At 47.4% G+C, this 20,712-nt stretch overlaps 1 protein-coding gene across 3 annotated transcripts in view; it reads left to right on the top strand.

Moving 5' to 3' along the window:
* The window catches only part of LOC8053863 (protein trachealess), a 521,715-nt gene that overhangs the window by 246,684 nt on the left and 254,319 nt on the right, over window positions 1–20,712 (top strand). Inside the window, exon 1 of one of the 3 annotated variants that reach the window (XM_040503738.2) lies at window positions 5,948–6,060. The exons of the other annotated variants lie outside the window; for them this stretch is intronic. The gene's annotated coding sequence lies outside the window, so the exon portion shown is untranslated. Of the gene's footprint in view, window positions 1–5,947; window positions 6,061–20,712 lie in introns of those variants that run through there. 3 annotated transcript variants of the gene reach the window in all.

Here is a 20,712-nt window from a genome sequence, read left to right as displayed (position 1 = left end):
TCATTCCTGCAGTCACAGAAATTCTCACTCACTCACTCTCTCACCCACACATCAACTGACCCACTCATTCATTTCTGAGGCATCCACTCACTGGCTTACTCACAAAGACATCAATCCCCTTACTCACTCATCCATTCAACTTCTTCTTCACGTCGTCACAGATATGCTGACTCACTCAATACCTGACACACTCATTGTTGCATCCACACAGTCACGAACCCAGTCATTTTCCCATGCTCAATACCTTATCCACTCACTGGCTTGTCCATAGAGTCATCAGCCCATTCACTCACCCACCCCTTAAAATCTTTATTCACGCAGTCTCATAATGCTCACCAACGGAATACCTCATCTAATCAGTGTTTCATCCAAACTATCAGAACCGCACTCAGTTATTTCCCACAGTTAGTTTCTCACTCTGTACTAAGACCCTCGTCCTCTTGCTTTCTTACCCATGGAATCATCACCACAGTCACTCACTCGCTCACGCACTCTTTAAACACCTCACTTGGCTTACCCAGAAAGCCCATTAAATCACCCACCCCTTGAACTCCTCATTCACGCAGGCTCAGGAATGCCCACTCACGAAATGCCTTTCACACTCAGTGTTTCATCCAAACTGTCAGCAACCCACTCACTCATTTCCCACAGTTAGTTTCTCGCTCTGTACTCAATTCCTCATCCACTCGCTCGCTTGCCCATGGAGTCATCACGACACAAACTCATCCACTTTTTCGTGCAATCACATAAGTGCTCACTCACTCAACACCTCATTCAATCAGTCTGTCACCCAAAGAGTCACCACTTACTTACTCACCCATTATCAATCTCTATTCACTCGCCCGCTTTGACACTGAGTCTCCACTCTACTCGCTAGCTCACCCTCTCAATCCCTCATGCACAGTCAACAAACTACTTACTCAGTCAATTCCCACTGACTCAGTCTCATCCACGCTGTCACCAACCCGCTTATTCACTCTTCCATACTTTGTCCAGCTCATTCCCTCGACTCCCTCCCTCTCCCTCTCACTCACTCGCACACTGAGTCACCACCCGCCTCGCTCATTCACCCATTCTATCCCTCATTCACAGTCAACGAACTGTTCAATCACTCAGTACACACTGAGTCACTCTTTAATTCCACACAGTCACCAACACGCTCACTCATTCTCCCATGCTTAGTCCAACTCAGTCTCTCGACTCTTTCCTTCTCCCTCTCGCTCGCTTGCACGCTGAGTCACAACCCCAATCACTCACCCACTCAATCCCTCATTCCCAGCCAATGAACTGTTCATGCACTCACTCAGTACTCATCAAGTCAGTCTTTCATCCACACGATCACCAATCCATCCACTCCTTTACACTCACAATCCGTGATCCCCGCAATCACCAAACGACTGAGAACCTCATCAGCTCAGTCACTCACAATGGCGTAGTCGAGGGGGGAGCTCATGTGGCTTTAAACCTCCCACCACCCCCTTGCCCCCCCCCCCCCCCCCTGAAATCCATCTGACACTATAATATACCCACGAATTTTGACCCCTCCCCTTCCCTCCTCCACAACCCAAGTCATGGACACCCCAGACTCCCCCCCTCCCCCTCCCCCCACAAACAAACAATTCCTGGCTACGCCACTGATCACTCACCCACACAAGCATCAGCTTTCTCACGCAGTCGTGCTCTCAGTCATCACCCCATTCCCTCACATACTCAATTCCTCATGCCCGCGATCACCGACCTTCTCAGTACGTCAACAACTGAGTCTCTGATTTACGCAGCCACGAGCCACTGAGTAACCCGGTGCTTCACCTACTCAGTAGCACCCTTTCTACTCCCTCGTCCACTGATCACCTCATCCGCGTCGTCAGCAGCAAACACAGTCACTCAGTATGTCACTTACTCAGTGTCTCACCCACTGAATCACTGTATACTGTGGAACGAGTTCATGCGGCATCTCTAGGGAACGTAAGATAGAGTGCGCACAGCTTTAATGAACGCTCAAGATGGACGAAGGCACGCGTTCCTATAATCTTGACTGCTCACTCACTCCCTCACTCACTCACTCTAGTCCCGCGCTCACCCATTCACTCCCTCATTCACTCATTCCCTCGCTCAATCACCCACTCAGTCACCAACCCACTCGCTGACGGCCTCAGTCCCCACTTATCCCTCATTCACTTCCCAGACTCTCAAGTTCAGGATCCCTGTCATTGGCGAGCCCTCCCTCCTGCCTTCCCGCTTCCCTCCTGGGTCTCTCGAACAGCGCGGGCATTTAGGCCGGGGAGGGGGCAGACGGCCGACTCTCTAGCCGAGCGAACGAGCCGACATCCGGCGAAAGTGTGCACACTACACGGCACGGGTTGCGGCGGGCATCCATTACCCCGTTCCTCGTCGCAGCGGGGCGCTGGGGTGCGTGGGCGGCCCGGCCTAGATGTCCGGAGATATGCAAACCGAGTGCGGCCATCCGGCGCCGCTGTCGCCCGGGGCTAATTGGCCAGCGCCACGGGAGAGCCCTCTCTCTCTTTCTCTTCCGAGTCCCCCGCTGGATGTTTTAAGGACGCAGAAACCGAGATTGTGTGACGAGCTTTCGCCGGATCGTCCTCTTTGGACTTCGCGTCGCGTATCAATTTAATTCACTCAACTTCCATCCCGGAACGCACTTCTCCCCTCGCGGTTTTACTCATCTTTATCCCGCGTTTTCGCGGGCGCGCTTAAAATGCACGAAAGAGAGGCGTGTATAGAAATGAAAAGGCCATCCCGTGTCTAGCTAAGTATTCGGGAGGGACTTCATCCTGACGCAGCGAGCTTTCCGAAATGCCGCTTTAATCTAATTTCCGCAGTTGATAACCACCACCATCTGCCGATTGTGAGCTCCAAGACCGGGTTGCCGGATCTCAGTTACAATATTTAAGAGTTCGTAGTTTTGCGAGAAGAATCTCTTTCTGAAGCAAGGCCCCCATTCCGGCCGTCTCCTTGGGTAACGCAGGCAAGCGGTTCCAGCCGGATATTCGAAAGATTGCAGAATCACCGCCTGCTAATTAAGTGATAAACTCTAAAGCCATTTTTCATATGCCTCTTCTATGTGTGGGTTTTTTACACGCTTAAAATTCACGCCTTTTATGCGTGAGCTCCGCTTCGTCTTAACGCTGGTTGGGCGTGGAGGGGACCCAGGTTCAAGCGCCTCTTATAGCGTGTGTTTTCATTGCGCTTGGATAATGACGCCATTCCGGTGTCAGAAATGCGCGTCGCAATTGAAGCCTCTGCCATTGAACGTGGGGCTTCCTTACATTACTCACACCGCTTAACGGATTGAGTAATGCAAGGAATCTCAACCCGCTCTTTCCGCTTTATGAAATACGTGAAAATATATATGACAGCTTTGGATCAGAATTAATTGTCCAAATAGGCCAAACATGCACTCTCGGAGCGGCAAAAATAACGACTCTTCACACTGGATAGCTCCTTTCAGGAACCGCGAAAAAAGGTGGTAACATGACTAGCGTGAATTAAACGCAAGGTGCTCATGAATGTGGAACCGGTGCTCACATTTTATGATATTCGTGCTGGCAGTCAAAACTTTAGCGAACGAGATTTCAATTCAATTCATTTTATTCACTCCCATAATACAAAGAATGGGCGATGGAGGCAGGAGAAAAAGCTGCGGAATTGCACCTTGACGAAGCCGGGCAGATCGGTTAGCGGAATAAAATTACATAAATTGGATCAAAAAAAAAAAAATTGCATTTATGCACCACACCGAGAAGTATGTTATTAGAAGGATAGTATTTCACGCAATCTATTCTTATTTAAATGTTCAATGCAGACACCTTGTTCATCAGGCTCGGGTTATTGCAAATCCGAAAAGAACAAAAGAAATAAGGCAGTTTCAGTTATAGGGTCTCAAACCGTCTTCTTATTGAACATTAAACAAAGGTGGCTCCTATGACACATATGGGAAAACGTGTTCTTGAACACAGATAAAAATCACCTGCTCTTATGTAAAAAATACTATGCTAAAGAAAGCACTCTTTTCAGCTTTAGTTGGAACAGTGGAACAATGGAACACCCCAGGCTAGCGGTTGTACTGCACCGGCTAAACTTCTCATCTACAGCGAGTGATTCGTCGCATCTTTGAAATGGTAACACGCTGTCTGAATATCCCCTTAACCCCAATTATTGTTATTGGAACAATGTGTATCGCTGAGATCGGCATGCCTTTTTTGCGCCATGGGACATCAATGCTGCTTGCTCGGTCCGTTCATCGTGGCCCAAAGCAGACATGCACACGTTAACCCCCAAAAAGTAACTAAATACGGTTACTCGTTACTCGCTCAAAAAGTAACTAAATACGTTGCTCGTTACCGATTCTCGAAAGCACTGCGTTACTTTACCCCAAATGTAACGAGTTACTTTCCACGTTATTTTAATGACCGAATACACAACTGTTTTTGTTTCATGGTTTATGGTTTTCTGTTTAGTAGTCATTGCCCTTAAGCAGCAGCTGCCTGTAGAAGTTTTCATCGGTAATGTTTCATCGCTTCCTTGAGAATACATCTCCGGCGACGCTGAAGAGTCATTCTACGGACGCGCTCGAAGGAATGGCAGTGTCCTGCTTCAGGAAGAGCTGGTGAATCTTCGAGAACTGCGTCTTCATTGAGGACAGCGGGTAATAGGTTCAGTGCCTTCCCGTGTTTGCAACCTCCGGGTTTACATTCGGTCCGATACCCGTTTCTAGAAGGTTCAACCAACGAACTTGATTGTGCTCGCTGCACGCGTTGCACGCGCCCCGGTGTACGTTCCCCTGCTTTTGAGCGCGCCGCGCGCCTCGAATGCGCGGCGCCGCTATTCGCCAAGTTCACTCGCGTGACGAGCGGGATCAACATGCCGTGCAGGAAAGACGGCGCTACGGAGATGAACGCGCAACTCTGGCCCCAGGAGAGGCCAGAGCCGTCGGAGAGGCATGTAACGGGCGCCCCGTTGCGGCGAGACGCTGAAACACACTTCTCCCAAGCGATGGAATGTCCGTTTGTGCTCCTCGCGTTCTTCGCGCTACAGCTTCTTTTGTCGTCTCGTTTGAAAACCATGTTTCGGGTCCTCGCCGCTGCAGAAGCTGTGCGCTGAAAACCAGAAATGCTTTCCGCTACCAGATCGTCGCTCTCATAATCTGCGACTGGGAACTCTATGGCTCCGTCGTCGAACCTCCAGGCGTTGTGAGTATAGATGAGGATATGGCTGAGGGTTACATTCAAACTGATTGAGACAGCCCGCGCCACGCGTGTGTTTATTGATGACGATACAGGTGATAAATGAAGACGATGTATGAATGGAGCATGCTTATCTTCTATGTAGCCAACGTTATGTGCAAATCTCTCTCCAAGTTGAAACGGTGAGAGCTGCGTCACTAGCGAGCACGTGACATGGTCAGAGCGAGGCACATGACAGCGCCTCAAGATGTGGTGCTCAGGTGCCTCGCTCTAACGCCGCCATTAGCTGGCTGGGGCCGCAACTTCCACCGTTTCCCAAGTTACGCTCCAACAAGGCATGGCTAAGGTGCACATCACCCCCATCACGTGGCGACTACTCGCAAGAAAGTGGAAATAGTGGCACGTAACAATACTTTCAGGAGTCATGGCCAATGAGGGATAAGCTAATGACACACCCTGCATACATTAAGACAGCGTCATCATCCAAGAGCGTAACGAGACCAACACAAGCAACGTCGCGCACGTTTCAATGAACTCCGATTCCGCCGCCATTCTCGCCGCAAATACGTCTAGTGGCCGGCGCGCGTCGTCGTCTGCTCCGGCGCGTCCCCGCGTCGTCTGCGACTCAGCTTCGCTCCTCCCCCGCCGGGGAGGAGGTCGCCGCGGTCGCGCCCACTCCGCCCCCCGCGGCCGCCCCGAGGTGGAGCCATCGGCGCTGCGGGCGCCGCGACCGGCGGGGCCCACAACAACGGCCCAGGCCGCGCACGCACGCACGTCATCGTCGGCGCCAAAGCCAGTATGGCGGACCCTAGCGGCCACGCGGACGCCCCGGGGGTACCCTGACAGCGGCCACAAGGTAACCACCGGTTCCGAACCCCCTCACCCGCTTTCCCTCGACGCGGCTCGAGTCCCGGTTACGGCCGCAAGGCGCGCACGCGTCCGCACCGCCGCGCGATGCGCCGCTCCCTCCAATACCTTCGGCGCGTGCATGTCGTCGGCGCTTTTCGCCGCACGGACTCGTGGATCGGGAAAAGCGCCGGCACGTTTCCGACGCGGTGCGCTTGCACCCCCGTCGCCCGAAGGAGCGCGTGCATTTCGGCTTTCCTCGTTTCAACGTTGTTGCGGAACCTTTGGCGCATGGATTGACACAGTGTCGGAAGTTGGCGCTCCGAAACTGTTTCAGCGTTGCGCTGTTTGGACGTCGTGTTTTGGGATCGATGCCGTTAAAACGCAGTTTGCTGGTCGACGTTATTTCCGAGCTGCTGTAATTTTCCGTTGTTGCGCAGTGCACGCGTGACATTGTTTGTTGTCATTGTGGCTGTTCGTGACCGGAGCTTTCAAAAAGTTCTTTGCATGGTCGCTATTTATTCAACATTGATTTCTGGCATGGAACTAGATGACCTTTGACGTTGTGATGGAGTTTCTTGTGTATTCTTAGAAGGCACGTAACCAGGGGGAGGGGGAGGGGGGGGGGGGAGGGAAGTAAAAGGGGCCCTCCCCACCCGGAATCTTTCATTTTGCTGGGGCCACCTCTCCACCTCCGCCTCATAAAACATTTTGTCACAAAAGGACCCACCCCCCCCCCCCCCCCCCCCCCCCGAAACAAATTCCTGACTACGTGCCTGATTCTTACGTTGTTGCAAACTTTGTTTGCTATGGTTGAGTGCTCTTTGGTGTTTTAGGCCTCGTTTAAACGTCAGCATCTTCAAACATTGCTCCTCAGCTTTGTTTACATTGCTGTTAGCTTTCTTTCGGGTACTCGACGGTCCTAATTTTCACGGCCCTAGAGGGGCGCACTCGTTCCTTTTAAAATGGCTGCCATCTGCATGATCGCCCTAGAATAGCAGTACGAGGTTGGGTGTGCGACGCGTAAGTAATTGTAATCTCGTGGAATACGAGCGATATGAGAGCCCTTATTTATACTTTCATGTCAGGAAGATGTAAGCCAGCATCTTCATTCTGACGTCGATCATCCAGGGGCAGCGTGATTCTCACACCGTGGTGCTAGCATCACTGAAGGTTGCGAATAGCAACTGACATGGTGAGAAGGGCAGAGAGGTGCTTCGCTTGTTCCGGTGCGAAGCCTTCGACAAAGGCGTCTCTCGCACCTCGAGCGCGTGCTCTCGGCCCAAGCTCAGCGGAAGGCATTGACCGCGTGCTGGAGGTTATCCTCACTCTGTCGGGGACAACGAGGTAGAGGGGCTTAGAGCGATAAACTGGTATCCGGCTCGCCAGGTAAAAGCGACCCCACTTGGTGGCCGCCATGTTGTACAGCTGACCGTACCAAATCCTAGCGCTTTGACGCAAAACTGAACTGAGATTTTATCGCGATCGCTGTAGAAAACAAGATAGACTATATTTTTCAATACTCTTAGCCCCAGAGATCAGTGTCTAGCCCCGAAAAAAAAAAAAAAACACAAAATACAGCACCGCGGCTGGCGCCATCTAGCGGAGGCATTGCGAAGCTGCCCGCGTTTTTGTCATAGCACATTTTGGACTTAAAACGAATGAAACATAACTTATCTCGTCGGTACTATTATTAAAGATCAATAAGCATTTCTTTGTGCGCTGTACTTCGTTAAAATAAAGATTTGAAACTCTAAGGTCACGTGTCTAGTTGTAAAAAATGTGCAACATGGTGGCTACCAATTGGGGGTCACTTCCAGCTGCCAGTTTATCGCTCTAAGGCCCTCTACCTCGTGTCAGTTGGAAACAATTTTGCGTGCGCAATAACCGGGAGGTGTAAATTGGGATTGTATTGGTGGAGGCGATACTGTCACCACTCAAGTGCACGGCGAAGCTGTGGCGAACCAATTTCGGTGTACATCTGTTCACTCTTCACGTCATGCTTCAAGGGTGTGTGGTTCATACCTTCGAGTGACGGGAATATGACAAGGGCGATTTTACCTGCACTATTCTTTAAAACTTCGTCTTGTTCGCTGCTGAGTCATCTTGTTCCGCCGCGCCCACATGAGCCTCTCTTGGTTGCTCGACAGGTGGTGAGGCGTTTTTGGAAAGTCTGATTAATGATCCAACATTCGCCGAATTGCATCTTTCAATTCCTTCGTATATATACGCTACCGAGCCACAAAGATCTATCTCTTCAGTCGTGTCATGGCCGATCAAGATCTGTTTGGATGTTTCTTCTCCAGCCTACTATTTTCAGTCGGTTTCATTACGTATTTGCATGCGCAAGCCCTGTTTATGTATAGTGGAGGCAGTTGAACTCAAAGCTTCGCGCAGCCCCAACCGACGATTTTTTGAAAACGTCGTCGCATCACGTGGCCACTCGGCGTCAAAGAGCGATTGATGCCCCTTAGCGCAACCCTCGAGATTGCCGGGGCCTCTCATATATGGCCACCCGTCCGATGAGTCCGTGATTGAGAAAAATGGCTCGCATCTATCGCGGGCGCGCTAGCGCCCATTGCCGGAACAGGGCTTCTGCGCTCATTGCACCGTGTTATTCCTTCGCGCGAAGGCTTCATGCAAAGCAAGCGTTGCGAACAGTTAACCGACAAACGCCGGGGTTAGGGCGAATAATGCCCCCGGACGAAATTGTACGCTTTTTTGCGGCATATTCGCTCCCTCAGTCTATGCTTTGCTGCTCACGTTTGACCAAGCTGAGGCAATGTTATTTGGGCAAGCAGAGCCGCCTCGTGGAACAACAGAAGATCGGAGCAATGAGTCACGCTCCTTCAGAGGAGGCCGAGCGATTCGAACTCGGCTGGAGCGGAGCTTTGACCACCTGCTGTATGGAAAACCACGACTGTATAGTATAAACTCAACGTGCATACAACAGACGGCCAGAGAAGACCACCAAGTGGAGGATGGCGGAGTTTCATCCAGAGTGCCCAGGTACTGTCACGCTCCCTGACAGTGTAAGCAAGGATGTTTGTGACGCGCATCTTCACCTTGCAACCAATCAGATTGCTGCATATTCCCACCTTTGTTGCATCCTGGTTGCAAGGAAAGACTGGCGAGCGATGACCGCCTTCTGGCGATGACGTCAACTTTGGTATGGACCTTCGCGGCATCCGAGCGAAAGTCGCTCGTAGTTTCTGGGAACTACCTGAAACAAGTTTGCGGCGCTCTCTCCCGCGTTCTGGGTGACTGCTTAAGTTGGTGGCCGTGGTTAACCACAAGACGTAGTCTACCCGCCTGTTTTCTCAGCGCGTTCTCAAGCCCCTGTCATTGAGCGACAAGCGAAGGCTTCTTTGTTTCGACGACTTTTCCAAACCCACGGCAGCCCGGCTGAGAGCGCGTAGCACTTCAATACCCCCGAGAGAACAAGGCCGTAGTGCTCTAAGTGTGACGTCACTCAGCGGAGACCAACCCGCGGGCCACCGATTGGGCTCGACGACTGCGTCAGGATTCGGCTGGCTCTTGTGTCCTTGCCCACTGAACACCAACCGAAAAATGTTCAGTCCTTTTACCGTTTCGAAGGCCTGTTAGGCGGCATCGCACATACTCTATTTACGGTTGCGTGCTCACATCAGGTTCTTACATAGCGCGTTAAAATGAGCAGCGTTGCTTGCAACCCACTACTTTTTTTCAAATGCTCAAATAATCAACAAATCCTCTTTTATCTTTTTTTTTTTTAACTGAGTAAACGAGTTGTTCCTTTTTTCATTGGGGCTGGGCGTCGATTAATATTTTAACTCCATTAATCTCAGCGTTTTAATCGATTAATTAATCGATTGAAACTTGTGGAAGCTACACTTATGCAGTTTGTGCAGGTGGGTTATACGGCTAGGCGGACATTCTGTGGGTGGCTAGTCTTTGCGATAAGTCGGCTAATAATTTTATAATTTGTTAATTAACTTTTTAATTAGTGCAAATAGACATATAGTTCCAATTAGAAGCTTGTTGAGCATCATCCAGAACCACTAAACCAAGTCTTTTTAGAAGGATATAATGCAGGGGCAGCATTTTACGGCGTTCTGTAAATACGCTCCATTTGGGCGCGTTTCTAGATTTCGGTTTCTTATCAGAGCGGATCTACGCGCCCGCGGTCCTGCCCCCCTGTGGCCGAGGCGGGCAACGCACGTTCGCTCTGCTTCCCTCCATTTTACGAGGGAAGCGAGGGGATGGCTTCGCGCCGCGACCACCGGGGAGCAGGACCGCGGGCGCAAAGGTGCGCTCCGATAAGAAGCCGAAATCTAGAAACGCGTCAGAATGGAGTGTTTTTACAGAACGCCGTAAATTGCTACCTACCCCTACGTTATATCCTTCTAAAAAGAGTTGATTAAGTGATTTTCGATAATGCTCGGTAAGTTTTTAATTGTAACTATATGTCTATTTGGACTAGTTTAAAAGTTAATTCCCAAATTATAATTAATTAGCCAACTAATAATTCCGAATATCACCCTATACTGCATCCTCTTGGCCCTATAACTCACCTGCATAAGCCGTATTAATGTAGTTTCCACAGCTTTTTTTTTTCTTCTTCTGAATATGTTTAAACGGCGCAATCTTAAATTTCGGTTATGAATCAACCTCGATGTGTTGTTGAGAACAGTTCAAAGACACTCAGACTCGGAGGTTACTACTTCAGCTGCACGAAGCAAAGAGCTTCGTTGGTATTATCCGGTAATAACAACCTGCTTTGATGGTTCACAATGATCTCTGCTGAGCTAAGCAGACACTCGCACGGCATTGAAATGACAGGACGCGTTTGAAGTTACAAATCTCTCCCCTATAGAGTTGACTTTACGCTAAAAGTTTACCTAAACCCTTGCTTTTCACACTAATGCACTCGTCCACGTCTGCGAGCTGAAAGCGTTTGATTTTTACTTTGTTTTGGTTCGTCGAAATTTCCCCGACAAACCGGTTAAAAAAGGAAAATGAATCGCTATTAAAACATTAATCGTTTAATAGGTAGGTTAGTCGATAACTTGCGCAGCCGTACTTTTTTTGTTTTCTTCCGAAAAATACTTAAAGACATCAAACTTATTTCCATCCCGATCCGCGCCGTGCTTGAGACGGAACGAGGAAAAATATGCAAAAAGTCGGGCTGCACAGAGAACGATATTTCCTCTTTTCTTTTTTTTTTCTCTTTCAATACGTGAACTTTGTCTCACTATATCCGATTTCGCAGCAGCTCTAAACCAAGCGAACTTGGTCAATACCAAGTGCGCTGTGAAGTATTGGCAAGCGAACTTGTTGGGGTCTGTTCGTTTGGCCCGTCAGCCGTTCTTTTACTCTTTTGAACCACGTGACATCTATGATTAAATCGCCTTCGCGGCTTTGTGCTCATGAGTTGCTTTAACTAAGGCGTTCCTCTCGTGAAAAATAACGTGCACGAACTAAGTTACTTTTGAAAGCCGCTTTTTAACGGTACCTCCTGAAATTTTGTCTGTGCGGTCGTGCATCTTCCGCTAAATTAAGCGGAAAAAATGATGTTACATGACCTCGCGTGACCTAAGCGCGGTGGGGAAATTGATGTAACGTGACCTATACGTTAATTCAGTTTCCCCGCTAAATATAGCGGGAGAATGTAAGGTTTGCAGAAACCGGAACTGACAGGCGATCAATAAAACGATCGAGAACCACAGCCTTTCGTGCGCGTGGTTAACCATGCTCGACGACGGTCTGTTTTCAACCGTAACAATACTCGATCCTTGTCGAGCATGGACACGCCAGAATCGATGCGTTCTGGCTTCGAGGTTCTGTCGACCCCACTGACGTCCAGTGCGGCTATTGGCTTCGGTACCGTACTTGAAATGTAGCTATTATCGCGCTTTACAGTTTACACATCATGCACGTTTCCTCGCGTATCTCTACCTATTAGGTACTGTATCAGTGCTATTCACTGGACGCCTTATTTGAGGGTGTTGTCTAGAGCCCATGCTCAGAACGAGCTCACACTCATAGGGTGTTAAGACCGCATATCTTGATGGTTAGGAATGCACGTTACATAGCACTATAAAAGCTCGCCATCAGCACGCGCTCAGCAGTCGCGCACACACCCTTACAAAAATATTGATCCACTTTCTAGAGAATTTCTATAGAAAATAGTCTAAAGAAAATGTATCAGCTTAGCTATATCCACTGTCTATAGATTTTGGGTCGCTTCCTCCGTAGGCTTCCTATAGAACTTATAGGGTATACAAAGTCTGGATGGAAATTTTATAGAAATGGTATATAAAGCAGATGGAGATTTTAATAAAGTCTGCATTCCATTTATAACAACAATAAATCGGTGTTTCGCAGCAAGAAAAAAAATATTAATCTTAGGTTCGTCACTATAGTTTCATAGAAACATGCACTCGCCAGCTGCCGTGTGCACATACGCAGACATCACAAGTACACACGCCACGGAGCACTACTAACACTAGTGATTAAGTAGTGTTGAGCGCTCCACCGCTTATTACTATATAATAAGGAAATCACTTCAACAAGAACCATCCCAGAAGATAAAAAATATTACAAATATTTTGTTGTTTTTTTTCGCCCATAATTTATACGAAATGTGGTTTCTAGGTTTTTTTAAAATCATCTCCAACTATAAAGTGTTACACAGTCGAAAGAATTAGGTAGCCTCCACGTGGAGGCTCCAACTATGTGTGAGGTCGCTTCTCCGCACTGCATCTTATTATTCTATTGATTCTAGTCAATAGAAATTCTATAGAAATATGGTGGCAGAAAGTATGTTGACATGCGGTGATATAAATTGTCTGTTCTTAAAAACATAAAACGTTCCTTACACCAACGTTCTTTAAACACATAAAACGAAATTACACGCACATATACGTGCTCACTAAAAGTTAAAGGTGAATGATGCGTTAAGAAATAAAGATATCCGCGATTTTAGAGGACTGGCTTTTTGGGCTAGTTGGTTGGTCATTTCATAAAACTTGCGCGTGCGCAGCAAGGGCGTGGAGGAGCCGCCTCATTTATGTCCTGCACTCCCTTCGTCTTTGTCTTTACTGCGCACGCGCAAGTTTTATGAAATGATTTTTGCGTTTTCACCATCCCTACATCTTCAAGAGGCATGCATTTGCACAGTCCGGCAGAGTAACTTTGTAGCGAAATTCGGTTATAATTTGGGTCGGTCTCCGGTCGCCCTGTCGGACGACCGGTCGGACACTGTGGGTCAGTAGACTCGAGATAAGCGACCGAGGCGCCGCCTTGCGCTCGTGAGGCTTACTGAGGGGCGGCTCAGGCGAGCGCCCCCACGCGAGCGCGCGCTTCCGATGATGAATGGGGACGCCCGGGGCGTGCTCGCCTTGCCCGGCCGCGTGTTTGTCTTTTGCAACGGCCAAGATCCGAGTGGAGTCGTACTGCTGGGAGCGGCCGGCTGACCGCCGCCGAGTCCCGGATGTGGAATCGGTCGAGCAGCACCCGAATTAAGTGTCGCCCCGAGAACCGCCCGCTTTCTTCCGCCCCAAAAAAAAGCAAAAACAATTACTTCAATAAAAATAAATTAAAAAAGACAGAGACAGAATGAACAAGAGGCTTATGCACTTTTTCAAAGTTTTATTATTGTTTTCTCTGGGATATATACTAATCTTCATATTAGAATTTGCTTTCATTTTATATTTGAATTTATAGGTTGTTGTCGGCTCTCTTGCGCGGTACTTTTTTTTTTTTTCTGTCTGCTTGCTCCTTCTTCATCTCATGTTCCCTTTCCCCAGCATCAAGTAGCGAGTCGGGATTACGTCTTCGTGTTTCCAATGAACCTCGCATGTTCTCGCTCGCATGCTCGCGTGTATTGCGTTCGCCGAAGTTCACGTGGAGAGAAATCCGATTAGAACGATTCGTGGGTGGACGCAAGGGCTAGCTTTGTCTACTCCTTGAAGGCGTTGGAAGGCGAGACTCTGCGCGTGGACCAGGCGGCGCTCTTCTTCGCTCCGAGTGAAGGAAGGTAGAGACAGAGACGCCTTTGTCTCCCCCCCGGCGAATGGAACGGCCGGAGGGTACCTCTGAGCGCCTATGCGAGCCAGGTATTCGCGACGTGCGCGACAAAGAAATCTCCAAGTAGCACAAACTTGACTCAAAAAGGTGGGCCCACGTCGGTTCCACGTGGGTTCCGTGTCGGTTTTGAAGATCGGGCCCAGCAGGGGCCCATTTTGGCAGCCCTCGGGGCACCACGTGGGAAGCCTACATGAAGCTTCCCCGGGAACCTCGTCCCCTTCGGGGTCATATCTGTGAGTTCCTCGGGGGACCAACAAGGGTACTACGGGGGAAGGCTACATGAAGCTCCCCCGGGAACCTCGTCCCGTTTGGGACGAGGTTCCCGGGGGAGGTGAGTTCCTCGTGGAACTCACCTCCCCCTGTGAGTTCCTCGTGGAACCCAGATTGGGTCTACTTGAGCAGCCCACATGACAACCCCCGCCCCCCCCCCCCCCTTTTTTCATGGGGTGCACGTGGGGCAGGTGAGCAGCCTACAACGACTTCGCTCATGGGACTTAAGGCCCGTTCACACTCTTCCGACCGAGTACGACTGATAGAGACGAGATCTCTTACAACTTCTTAAATGTTTCTAGAATGAGGGAACACACTGACATTGTGGCGCCATCTATGCGGTGACCCTAGAACTGCATTTCACAAAAGCGAAGGTTTTGCGGGATTCCCGAGGTCAAATGTGCGTAATACCCATAGAAAGGCTCGTTTATAACATTGACAAAAGTTTTTCGAGTCAAAAAAGAAAGGATATTGCGCGAGAAATAAAAACAAATATGCCGGACCGCCGAGTTTACACAGCTTCCCAATAGATGGCGCCAGTGTGTTCTCTGGTTTAAGAAGTTTTAAGGAACCCAGGTTTAAGAGGTCGCAAGGAGTCGCAAGAGTGTGAACGGGCCTTTATAGTGGGCCCACGTGGGCAACCTCATGAGGTCTCCTTGGGAATCTCGTCCCGTTCGAGGACATTTCACAATTTTCGGGACGTTGTGGGATCTATTATCATTTCATAGTTTCCCTACGTATAGATCCCAAATCGGGCATGCCACACTTTACCCGCGTGCAGGCAGGAAACATTTTTGCCATTTTTATACTTACGAAAGTGAGCATGCTTTGAAAGATCAATGAAACGTCTTGAGCAAGACACACTGAGTTCTAGAACAGATGCCAACATTCCGACGAGCATGTTTAGAATTTACCCTCAATTTCAAAACTCTGAGGAACAAATTTAACCCCACGTAAAACGGCCTTTGCTACATACACGCGTATAGTAAGTTAGCAATAAAGTTTTGCAAACTCAAAATTCCCCTCTGACGCCTTAAATTACAACGCTCGGTGGTCTGTATCAAACTAAACGGATCTGCTATGATTCATTTTCACATTTTCAATACCTGCTTCAAAGGTTCTCAATTTTAGCGGAGAGTGTCATTTCAAGAATTGCACAGGCAGTCCAAGTTGGGGATGCCCACGCTTTGCCCCCTTGCAGCCCACATCTATGCTTACCTTGCCCCCAAAGCGCCGACGTGTAATCCCGTGTATGCGCAAAGCCTACACAGGGTTCCCGCCACTTGCAAGACAAACGCAAACACACCAAGAAGCTTTACAGTAGCCTAAAGCCCCTCGATGTGTTTGCGTCTGTTTTGCAAGTAGCGTCAAATGCAGCACACGCTAAAAAAAAACCTGAGTCTACTTTCCCGCACAAAACTGGGAGAGACAATCACCGCAACTTAAGGAGGCATCTCAGCGAACAACGATGCCGAAACATATGTTTAGACCAAAAAACGCCGTCTAACTTGTGACAATAATCAACGCAAAACGTCACGCTTGCGTTGCTTCATATCACACCTCAGACTGCGTTTTTTTGTTCTAAACATATGTTTTGGCATCGTCATTCGCTGAGCTGCCTACATAAGTTGCGATGATTGGCACTCCGAGTGTTGTGCAGGAAAGTAGACGCACGGGCTTTTTTTAGAGTGCAGTCCACGAGGCCCGTGTCTCGAGCGGCCCTTGGAAGCAAATGGCATCGCGGTACACAAATGAGCGGCCCTTGGATAGAGTCAGCTGGATAGGGTCTACTAGACCTTGGAAGCGAATGGCGTCGGAGCAACCCCTCGTGGCAAGTGTCTTGCGCGTTTTCACAACCATGAAAGGCGGTACTGCTGAAAAAAAGAAAAAGAAAAACGCCTTTATCAGTTGGCCTTATATCAGCCCGCCCTATGGAGAGAAGCGGCAGAACCGGTGGAACGATGCATGGATGCACATTGCCTGCCGCGGAAAGTAATTCTAGTGTTGTTTTCCTGTAAAACATAAAATGTGCGGGAAAAAAAGCCTCGATTAAAAAACGTTTGTTCAAAGCTATCCGCTGGTGCCTGCCTGCATACAAGTAAGGCAGACAAGCCGTTTCCGAACGCCGCTCTTCCGTGAAGCTTGTCAACTGATAGATCGAAACACGCTGCATCGGTCCGCCTCCCCTCCTTCGAAGCGCCATCAAGATTTTTTTTTAACAACTGCGTGTTTCATAGAGTACAGTGGAACGCCACTTACCCAGTAGCTTCTTGGTCCTGGTGTAATTTCTAGAATGAAAGCGGACTGTTTCTTTCAGTCACTGCTTCGGAAAGCTTTATCGTGGGATCGAAACGTTGACGTAGTCTCTGGCATTGTCCCTCGGTGAGGATAGTCGAACGCCGCTCTTTGATTGGTCACAAGCACGCATGCGTGAACACTCGACTTGGGCTCGTGACAGCCGATGCCTTGGCGAATATTCGGTGGTGGTTCCGGTTTGATTGTTGAATGGGAATAGCTGAACTCTATGAATGTCTGGAGCCCGGCAAGAACTCGGTGCTCTGCCAATCAAAGCGCGTGACTATGATGAACATTGAGATCACATGGCCGCTTATTTAGACTGTTGGTTGAGGAGCTATTAGCGGCGAGATGTTTCGGTGGCGCCCTCGTTCGGTTACCTTTCGTGACGTCATTACCTTGTGAACAGCAAGCTCGATGGTGTTCGTAATGAGCATTCTGGAAGCCTGAAATCATAGCGGTCTCAAAGCAAAACTGCCAACACCGTCAGAATTGAAGTTCTTACATTCCTCTTACTTCCGTCGATGAGACATCCTTTGCTGACGTCACAGTCAGCATTCGGCCAATTGTGGTGGGCTGACCACAGTGACACCTTCCCCAAAAAAGAGCGTGTAGCGGTGCCATTTTGAGTCTTCGTGCGCATGGCGCTTGCTTTCCTCGCGCTTTTAGAAGCGACGAACACGAACGTGCTGGGCTGTGAAGATCGCACGCTGGACTAACATTGGAAAGGTATATACGTTGTTGTCATTTTATCTGCACTTTGCCCTGCGTGGAGAAAAGAAAACAAATGCGTGATTTGTAGGTGATGAACGTACAGGACTAATCCTGAGTGGTGTTTACTGAAACTAAAATATTGTTCAATATTGCTAAAGATGGTATGGAATATGTATTCGAGTGCGTGACTGTGAGAAGGCACGCATAAACCTTGAGATCTCGTGGTCCACAATTTTGTTTCCTCGGTATTCTTTTTTTTAATTTTTATTTCGCCTTCAGCATCTTGGGCTGGGAAGTGGTGATTTAGTTATTACGAACGTGCTTATAGCAATAGCCTAGATATTATATGGCATAAATACGATTGCTATTAAAGGGGCCGTGCAACGAAATTCGCTTGGAATGTTTTTCACTTTGCACGAGCTTACTGGCACTAGTGGAACCCTAGTATACTAAAAACAGTGTTGTGCCCGTTACCAAAAAAAAGTAACGAAATAGCGTTACTCGTTAGTTTCGGAAAAAGTAACGCGTTATCGAGCTACGTTACTCTTTTACAAACGTAACGATATACCGTTACCGCTACTTTTAAAAAATAACGAACGTTACTTTTACGTTACTTTTCTGTTCGAGTACATATGTTTGGCAGAGATGTATGATAAGCCTCCTTAACAAGCTTGGATAAAGATACAATTTACAGAGTGATTTCGTAGTGTTTTGATGCGCGAAGCAGCTTAATTTTCGGCATGCAGATTAGGCATTGAAACTGTAAATTACCTGATTCTGTCTCCTTTAGTTTCATTTCATTTCATTTTATTATACCTCAAAGGCACTTCTACCGAAGTGCATTACATGAGGGGGGATAAGAATACAAACTCACATAAAAACAAACAAAAGCAAAAGTAGATTCACAAACAAATACAAATAGTAATATTTGCCGAAAAATGGCTAGGGTTAAATCGCATCAGGATGCATATCATAATAAAAAAAAAAAAAAAAAAAAAAAAAAAAAAAAAAAAAAAAAACTAATGACTAGCTACCGACACAAACATTTAGACTAACGAAAAACACTTTTGAGGTGTGCCTTGCAAAGATCGCGGAATTTAGCTGGATTATTTTCGAGAGCAATAGCCTCGGGAAGAGAATTCCAGTTATTGATGGCTAGAGAGAGCGGGGAATTTTGAAATTTATTAGTTCTCGCAAATAGAGGGTTTATTTTCTGGCTGTGGTCACGACGTAAGGAGATGTGAGATGGAGGTTGGCAGTAATGGTTTCGGAATGACGAAGAGGAATAGTAGATTTTGTGGAACATGACAAGACGTGCAAGTTTAGTTCTTTCGGCCAGTGGGCAAAGGTCTAGATTTGTTTTAAGTGCGGTTACGCTTGATGTCCGTGAGTAGTCATGAGATATGAAGCGAGATGCTTTATTCTGAACTGATTCAAGTTTGTTAATAAGGTAAGCTTGATGCGTCCACCAAATAAAGTTGGCATAGTCCAATTTAGCCCTCACAAAGCATTTATAGGCTGTTAGTTTAACACAATGCGGGGTACTGTGAAGGTTACGTTTGATATATCCTAGAGATTTACAAGCACTAGAAACTACAGTGTTAATGTGGGTATTCCAGGTTAGGTCGTCTGAAAATGTTACACCTAAATATTTGTAGCTGGACACTTTTTCGAGAGGCAGAGTTTGTAATGTATAATTTCGTATTGCAGGCGTTCGTTGGCCAGTGAATGTTAATAGTTTACTCTTGGTGACATTAACTTTCATCTGCCATGTGTTACACCATAGTGAAAACATATTTAAATCCTGCTGCAATATTAAAGACTCTTCAGGTTTAGTAATACGACGATAAATAACACAATCATCTGCGAAAAGCCTTATGGAAGATGTTATATGGAGAGGAAGGTCATTAATATAGATAAGAAATAAAAGCGGACCCAAAACGCTGCCCTGCGGAACACCTGATATTACGGGAAGGCTAGGTGATTTGTCCTGCCCCAGGTGGACAGCCTGGTTACGGTTACTTAAGAATTGAGCGATCCAGTGAATAATAGAAGGGTGAATGTTTAGTTTTGAAAGTTTATATAGGAGACGTTGGTGAGGAACCGTGTCGAATGCTTTTGAGAAATCAATGAAGATGGCGTCAGTAGGGTGAGACGAGTGGAAGTTGGTATGTAGATCAGTAACGAACTCAAAAAGTTGGGTTTCGCATGAATATCCCTTCCTGAAGCCATGCTGACTATTACATATTAATTGATGTTCTGACATATAGTTCATAATGTGGGAGTAGATGACATGTTCCATAATCTTGCAAGGCACACTAGTTAGTGATATGGGTCTATAATTTGATGAGTCGTTTTTATTGCCGGTCTTAAAAATGGGTAAAACTCTCCCGAATCTCCAGTCTGCGGGAAGGGAAGTTAAGTCGAGCGATTGTTGGAACAAGCGACACAAAAGGCGACAGGATATGTTCTTTGTTAATTTGAGAAGTTTAGGACAGATTTCGTCATCACCAGGACCTGAACTTCGGGAGAGCCTTTCTATCACACTCAAAATGCCATAGGGGTTAAAAGTGATAGGTTCACAGTAGACGTTAATTGGTTTACATATTTGATCACTGGGTACAGGTAATTGTTCTAAGGTAAATACGGATGCAAAGTAGTTATTAAAGACGGTAGCTGATTCAAGGTTCGTTAGCACTTCGTTGTGTTCGTTGCACAATTTAGGAAGCGAATCATCTTTTCTCGGACATATACTTTTCCAAAATTTTTGGGGATTGTTTATTAATAAGTTAAGTAGGTCTTGCTTGTAATATTTATCCTTTGCCTTCTTGATGTTACTTTTAAACTCTTTACAGCAGTCATTATACTTAGTGAAGTCAGACGCAAGGTTTGTAATTTTTGCTTTGACATAAAGACGTTTCTTTTTGTTATTTATTTTCCTAAGGATATTTGTAAACCATGGTTGATCAGCACTCGTCCTTAAAACCATCTGAGGTACAAAATCAGACTTTATACGCCTAAATTCATTTTTGAGCATTTCCCAGTTGCGCTCGACTGTTCTTTCGCTAAAATGCAGCTCGTATTCCGAAGCAAACAGCTCAAAGGACTCGTTTAGAGCGTTTTCATTAACTCTACTGTAGACGTTTATGGTTTTAGGGGTTATTTTTTTACCTATTACTGGCAGAGACATTTCTACTAGGACTGTGTTATGGTCGCTGATTTTCTCAAGAATACGAACCGATTTTACATTTTCTGCACTCGAGGTAAAAACAAGATCCAAAACAGAATTATTTCTTGTGGGTTCCAATACAGT

The sequence above is a fragment of the Ixodes scapularis genome, unplaced genomic scaffold (assembly GCF_016920785.2).
Source record: "Ixodes scapularis isolate PalLabHiFi unplaced genomic scaffold, ASM1692078v2 PGA_scaffold10__122_contigs__length_95168666, whole genome shotgun sequence".
Taxonomy (NCBI): domain Eukaryota; kingdom Metazoa; phylum Arthropoda; class Arachnida; order Ixodida; family Ixodidae; genus Ixodes; species Ixodes scapularis.
Note: the sequence above shows the minus strand (reverse complement) of the source record. Positions and strands in the feature narration are given on the sequence as shown.